The sequence below is a fragment of the Phoenix dactylifera genome, unplaced genomic scaffold (genome assembly GCF_009389715.1).
Source record: "Phoenix dactylifera cultivar Barhee BC4 unplaced genomic scaffold, palm_55x_up_171113_PBpolish2nd_filt_p 000618F, whole genome shotgun sequence".
Lineage (NCBI taxonomy): Eukaryota > Viridiplantae > Streptophyta > Magnoliopsida > Arecales > Arecaceae > Phoenix > Phoenix dactylifera.
This window is the reverse complement of record NW_024068013.1, coordinates 290225-298016: the sequence shown is the minus strand read 5'-3', so window position 1 is coordinate 298016 and position 7792 is coordinate 290225. Positions and strand designations below refer to the sequence as shown.

Sequence of the window (7792 nt, the reverse complement as noted above, 5' to 3'; positions counted from 1 at the left end):
TAAAACAACCGGCTGTAATCGGTAGGATTATAGTGAAATTTCCAAGAGGTCTTGGGGAGTGGATGTAGGTGCTGGAGTGCACCGAACCACTATATGTCCTGTGTGTTTGTAATGCCTCTAGTTATTGTCTAACTAACACACTTACTTACTTAGATAAATTGCTTGCTTAATTCTTATCCGCACATCCTTTAGTTGCAAGCATATTTAATCAAGTCAAAGTCTATACATCAAACCCTTGCTAAGTTTAACTTTCACTGTGCATCTAGACAACTTAGCATAGTTAATCAAAAAGTTTTAGAAGTAGCATAAAAGTTTTAAAAGACCCAATTCACCCCCCCTCTTGGGTTGTATCTACTGGGCAACAAGAACTTTATTTTTATTGATTAGTTTTTTATGTTCTTCCATTAGTTCTAAAAATGCATCATGTAATTCATCAACAGTAAAATCACATTCAAGTTCAGAATCTACCTCATCGTCATTGGCCATATGACACATTTGGCCGCCTCTTGATGATCTTCCTCTTCTGAACTTGACTCCTCACTTTCACTCCATTCAGCCATGAAGTTCTTCTTTTTCAGTTTTCTTGCCATCCATTTCAATTCTGGGCAATCTATCTTATAATGCCCGGGTTTGTTACACTCATAACAAATAGGAGTTTCTTTTTCCTTTTCTTTGTCCTTACCCTTTTCTTTGCTTGAGCTACCTTTGAAGAAGGGTTTCTTTTTATGAAATCTATTCTTACCTCTCATAAATTTTCTGAATTTTCTTCCAAGCATAGCCATTCCTTCTTCATCAAATTCATCATCATCATCTGAATCTTCTGACTCAGTTTGTTGTTTAGGGTGGTAGACTTTAGGGCAATGGGCTTTCTTCTCTTGACCTCATCTTCTGAATTTTGCCTCATGGTCAACTCATGGGTCAAGAGTGATCCTAGAAGTTCCTCTAACTGCAGTGTGTTGAGGTCCTTAGTTTCCTGAATTACAGTTACCTTGGCCTTCCAAACTCTTGGTAGAGACCTGAGAATTTTTCGCACCAATTCAGAGTTAGTATAAGACTTTCCTAAACTCTTAAGCTCATTTATAATTTCAGTAAAATGAGTAAACATATCAGTTATAGACTCAGTGGATTCTATTTTAAACAATTCATATTTGTGTAAGAAAGTCATATTTGTGTACTAATGTTTATTTTTGACTCCTTAACTTGATTAGTCCCTTCATGAGTGACCTCAAGTTTGTTCCAAATTTCTTTTGCAGAGACGCAAGTAGATATTCTATTAAATTCACTTACATCTAATGAACAGTAAAGTACATTAATTGCTTTTGCATTTAACTGTGCTAATCTTCTATCACTTTCATTCCAATCCATTTCTAGTTTGGGTATGATAGTGCCCTCTATACTAAGTGTGGGTGTGTGAGGTCCTCTAGTAATAATGTGCCATAATTCATAATCTAAAGCTTGAATGAATATTCTCATCCTAGCTTTCCAGTATGTGTAATTTGTGCCATTAAATAGAGGAGGTCTATTTGTGGATTGCCCCTCACTCATAGAACATCCCACTTGGATTGTCATGATCTTTAACTCTTGATTGTGAGATCAATAAGTACTATTGGAGCACCTTGCTCTAATACCACTTGTTGCCCAAGGTGACAAGCCAAGAGGGGGGGTGAATTAGTTTCTCTTAATTTTAACTATCTTACTTATGTTAATTGATGAGTTAGTGGAATTAAACAAATCACAATACAAACAACAAGAAGTATAGTGGTTCGGTGCTCTCCTAAGCACCTACGTCCACTCCCCAAGCGACTCCTTGGGAATTCACTATAATCCCGCGGATTACAATTGGATTGTTTTCCGGGCTCACAATCCAAAAATCTTTACACTTTGGTTTTCCGGGTTCACCAAAAACCTATGTTGGTTTTACGGGCTCACCAACGAACCTATGTTGGTTTTTCAGGCTCACCAACGAACCTTTACAATTGGTTTTACGGGTTCACCAATCAACCTATTCCGTTGGTTTTGCGGGCTAACCAACTAACCTTTCCAATGAGTTTAATAAACAAAGTAAGAAGATTTAAGCTCCTAGATGAGCAAATATAACAATACAATCTACAAAGAAGAGTTTAGAGAATAGTTATCGCTTGATGTGACTTCTCTCTTTTTTGTCAAGAATGCTTCACTCTTCAAGGGTGGATGGAGCTCTTAATGACTCTTGGAATCTACTCAACCACTTTATTTTGACTCTTGAATGAAGCACTTGGATGAAGAAGATTAGGACACTTTGTCTTTCGTGTGTACTATTTGATATTTTGCAAAAGGATGTTCTCTCTGATGAATAGTGCCACTTTAAATAGTTTCCTTCATCCATTGGACAAGCCCCAATGGTTAGAATTCAAAAACTAGCCGTTACTCACTGTTGGAAGGACAAAAAGTACTTCTGCAGAACTAGCCGTTATGCTTCTGCCCGTGTTTGGGTCGGCTCAACCTGTCCTTGGGTCGACCCAACTTTCACTTGGGTCGACTCAACCTTTTCTTGGGTCGACCCTCTCAGAACTACAGAAACTTGCAATTCAGCCTTCCTTCACTTGGGTCGACTTAACATTTCTTTGGGTCGACTCAAGGTTCAGTTGGGTCGACTCAACTTCTTCTTGGGTCGACCCTCTCAGGATTTCCAGAGAACCTTTTCTGTCATGTATTCTATCATTGTCTTTGGGTCGACCCTCTCAGTGTTTGGGTCGACTCAAGCTTGGGTCGACTCAACTTCATCTTGGGTCGACCCTCTCAGTATTTTCAGAGAACCATTTTCCTGAGTCTTTGAAAGGCTTGAGGTTTGGGTCGACTCATGCTTTCCTTGGGTCGACCCAACTTACTGTTCATCTATGTCATTTTTGCAGAAGTGTGCCAAATGCTTTCTTGATGTGCCGGGGTCGACCCAATCAACCTTGGGGTCGACTCAATCCATACTTTGCTGCAACTCAAGGTTAAATTCATTCATATAAACAATAAAATGCATCTTTAACTTGTTATACAAATATACTGAGAGTAACAGACTTATAAATGAAGTATCGAATTAACTTATAACATACTCTTGATTATTGCTTGTTAATCATCAAAATAACACTATCATCCTCAGTGACCATAGAAGGGATCCCTTATTTTGGGCTGACCTTGTTATAACCATCAGATGGTTATAATTATTCTGATGATGAGAACTGACTCTATAGGTGACCAATTATTTGGAAAAGAAGGTGTTGAGTATAGCACATTGACTCCAAGTTTGTAGATCGAGGAATGGGTTGGTGTTCGCTGTACTTAATTAGTCTGAGGCCGATAGACATAAGAATTTTGAGACATTAATCACCTATATATATAAACTATTTTGTGCATAAGTGATTTTGCTTTGTATAGTATATACATATTTGTTAAATGTATATGGATCTTTATTAAAGAATGTGTCATGTATTATTGTTTTTAATTTGTGTGGACTTTGATACTTGTGTGTATCGAATTTTGTAGAAAAGTATGATGTTGAGTTATATTCACCTAACAAGCATGTAATTGAAATGTCGATTGCGGTACTCTAGACTAGCCATGTTGTTGATGCCCCACCATAGACCAAAAATATGGTACTCGTTCATGCCCCACCATAGGCCGAAAATGTGGTATTCTTGATGCCCTGCCACGAGATGAAAATGTGGTACTATTGATGCCCCGCCACTGGCCGAAAATATAGTTGCCGAAGTCTAGAGCTGAGAACCTAAATATTATTGGATTCGATAAATACTAATTTGAGATATTTATGTGATGAGATTTATTTTATTAAGAAATACATGTCTGCTATGCACAGTTTATGATTATCGTATTTTCTAGCATGGAATTTATAATAAGTAAGAATTATTTGATAATCTCTTATTTATTATATTATAAAGTTGTCGGTGTATGGGAATGCTTACTGGCTATAAGGTCCTACTACCTATTTACTTTTTCTTTCAGAGTTTCAGGATTCATAGTCTAGGATGGATCAACGTGGAGTTTGAGCGATGGAGTGTTAGTTAGTTAGTTTATTTCTCATACCAAACGAACAATTGAATATCTTGTAATTGAACTAGTTTGATTATTTGAATATGGTGGATTTATTTACTGGAACTTATTTAGTTAGATTAATTTGGCTACTAACTAATGAGTTATTGAAATTTGTTTATCTTAGGCCTTGCATGATCTCTAAGATATTGCTCTAGGATTCATGTGGCCATATCATGCAGTCCATCTAGGTGACGGATTCGGGGCGTGATAATACATCCTACAAAGCTTGTCATTAGCATGTCCCAAAAGATACAACCCCTGTCCTAACTGTTCCTTAATTTCTTCTGAAGCAAACCCTCTAGCATCTGTATCGCAAAGGTATAGCAAATCTAGGGAATTCATTCCTTGCCCGGTTGTGAAGCAATGAATTCACAATCCCTTTGTCTTTCTCTATGTAGTGTTATATAACACAAAGGAGGTGGAAGGAGGTCTGTAGGACCATAGCGCTTGCTTGTCTATTAGAATTGGGACTTGAGTGACATGGGTAAGGCTCAGGGTCCTGCTATGGACATTGGGTTAAACGACAGGGAGGTGACATTGAAACCATTGTCAACAACAGTGAGGGCGAGGGTCCTGATATGGGCTTCAAGTTAAACGACTTGACGGCTGACATTGAAGAGGGTGTCAAGTCTTTCAGCCTTTGCGGATGAAGAGAAGAAATGGACAGCGACGTCGATCTACAAGGTACCCTCCTTCATCAGAGACATCAGAAAAGATATCTTCACTCCGACGGTGGTTTCTTTTGGTCCCTACCATCACAATGCTCCACAACCTGAGGCCAGTGGAGGAGCACAAGCGCCGCGCTCTGGTCCACTTCCTCAGGATGGCAAGCAAACCTCTAGATCACTTCATCGAGGCGATGAGGGCTATTGAGAAGCAACTGCAAGACTCCTACCATAGCCCTCGACAAGAAGTGGAAAGACCCCAAAGACCCTGGCCAATTCTCGATGCTGATGATACTGGACGGGTGTTTCATGCTTGAAGTGCTGCGCATGAAGGATGAGAAGTGTAGAGCAAAGAGGTATGCCACACATGATCCCGTTTTTGGCAGTTACGGAGTGAACCATAGGTTGCCTTACATCAGGAGGGACATGCTGGTAATGGAAAACCAGCTACCTCTTCTAGTTCTAAAGAAGCTGCTTGAAGTCGAAGGCCTTCAAAGTGACGTGGTAATCAAAAACCTTTTTATCTCTTTGAAATCCTTATCTCTCCCATGATTAAGTTAAATTTCCTCTCCTGAATCAGAGACAGCCAATCTCTTCTGAATATAGCTTGCATGAAACTGGGAGGGCCGAGAATCACTTGATGCTTGATAAAGTGATTCGGATGCACCATGCTAGCAAAAGCTAGACTTGATGCTCTGATTTATAGAGAAAAGTAAAGCAATTTCTTGGACTAGAAACAGGAAGCAAGTTTCCACTGCAGCTCCTCTGAAGCACTTGCAAGTTATTGGAACAGCTTAAACTTACAACCCACCTATTTACAAGCTGCCCACATTCCGGTATAGCAACCATATGTTTTGCAATTAATCTGAACTTTGTAATGCAGGATGATGTCTCCATTAATAAGATGGTACTCCGGTTCTTGAGGTAGAAAAGTATATACCGATAACAGGCCTGGGCCTCCATCCGCTCGACGTGTATCGGAAGAGTTTGCTTCATGGTACACCACAGAGGACGCCGCCACGAGCCGCACGGAACCAGAGCTCCAACGAGGTCATCAGGCCAGCCGTGGAGCTCCACGAGGCTGGAATCAAATTCAAGAAAGGCGAGAGCCTTGCGGACATCGACTTCCGGAAAGGCGTACTGACCCTCCATTCCTTCAGGTCGATGACGACACCGAGAGTATGTTACTCAACCTCGTGGCCTTTGAGCACCTCCATGTTGGCACTGGCAGCGAGGTCATCTCCTACGTATGCTTCATGGACGAGGTCATTGACTCAGCCAAGGACGTGAGACTCCTGCATGGAAAAGGCATCATAAGAAATGCAAGCGGGAGCGATAAGTCTGTCGCCGAGCTCTTCGGGAGACTCTCCAAGGAAGTGACATTGGGTCCAGAGAGGAGGCTTCAAGATGTGCGGCGGCTGGTGAATGAACACTGCGGGGCGAGGTGGAATACTTGGAAAGCAGATTTACGGCACAAATATTTCCATACCCCATGGGCCGCGATCTCACTCATAGGCCCATATTCATTATTTTGCTCACTACCGCCCAGACCGTTTATACCATTTATGGACAATATCATCCGAATTAAAGCTCTCGTCCTCTTCCCCAGCAGCTGCCCCGGTTGATTGCAAGTTGGTTTGTACTGGCTGGTGTTGGCCTTGTCTCTATTTTATTTGATTGTAATTTGACGTTCTGCTGATGTCAAATAAATTTGCTATAGTCTTGTCCTGTATTTGCTTCCTTGATTGCAATATGTTTTCCCCAAATGTTTAATTGCAACTGGTAACTAGTGCCATGATACTTATTTGGCCATTGACCGAATGCACGCCCGATTACTTGGCTACAGTAGCACTACACAAAAAAGAAAGCTTTCGACTCTTATTTGCCGACGCTTATTCCAAGCATCGGCAAAAATTTTTCCCCATCAAAAAGCGTCGGCTAATGACGACGCTTAAAAAGCGTCGTCGAAGTTAATATGTAATTGACGATACTTTTAACGACGCTTTGACGATACTTTTAAAAGCGTCGTCGGAATCCAAAAAACCACCTCATTTTAGTTCCACATCGGCGGATCTGAAAAAAAATAACTGTTTATATAGCCAAACCCAACCATTCCGCACGGATAGAATGAAGGTACCAATCGGGGAGGTTGTTTGTATTTCTGAATGAAGGAGAAGATGCAGGTAATTTTCTGGCAAATGGTAATTCACGACGCTTTAAAAGCGTCGGAAAATATTTTTTCTACTGTAGCATAGGCGACGTTTTACCGACGCTTTGGAAAACGTCGGGATGGTTTCTACCGACGCTTAAAAGCATCGTTAATAGCGAGAAAAAAAGTCGCTAATGTCCAAATTTCTTGTAGTGTAGGCGGTTTACGGCCAAAGGACAGAATCATTTATCAGGATAATGCAAAGATTACCTCCAGTGAGCTTTCTGACAAATTAACTCTTGTGATCTTTGCTGGTTCCTCTGAATTTTTGCCTGAAAGTTGCGTAAACAAAGCCGAGCATGCATCAACTCATATTACATATTGTGTTTTTGCACAATTAAATTCGCTCTATACTCTTTTTCTCTTTTGTTTCTATGAAGGATGCGGATCGACTAGGCTGTTATGTATGCCCCATTTTAATTAAAAAGTAATTAATTTCCCACCCTCGGATGACTCGACTATAACAAACTGTCCCTATTGACCCAAAATGAAATATTTGGTCTAACGATTCTCTAAAGTGTAATTTGCGGTCCCTAGGAGGATTAATCATTCAAGTTAATGTACTGAATATGCCCCGATCCTTGCCAACGGCAATCTTTTGAAGGCGAGAAAGTGAGTCAATTGGAGTACCGCGTGGCCAATGGAAAGCTTTTCGTTTTGAAGGCGAAAGAAACTTATCCTTATAAGGTCCTTGAAGACTATGTTGAATGGTGATCCGCTGGGCCCAATCTTGGAGAAGAATAATTCCCTGAGCTAACTCTTGTGCTATATAGTTGTTGTGCAAAGCCATGTTGGTGGTCTAAACATATCACCCCGGATTGAAGATCTCACCCACCAA

At 40.5% G+C, this 7792-nt stretch overlaps 1 pseudogene; it reads left to right on the top strand.

Annotated features, from left to right (window-relative positions):
* The first annotated feature begins 4560 nt into the window (after window positions 1-4560).
* LOC120106747 lies at window positions 4561-6370 on the top strand (annotated as a pseudogene).
* The last annotated feature ends 1422 nt before the right edge of the window (window positions 6371-7792 follow it).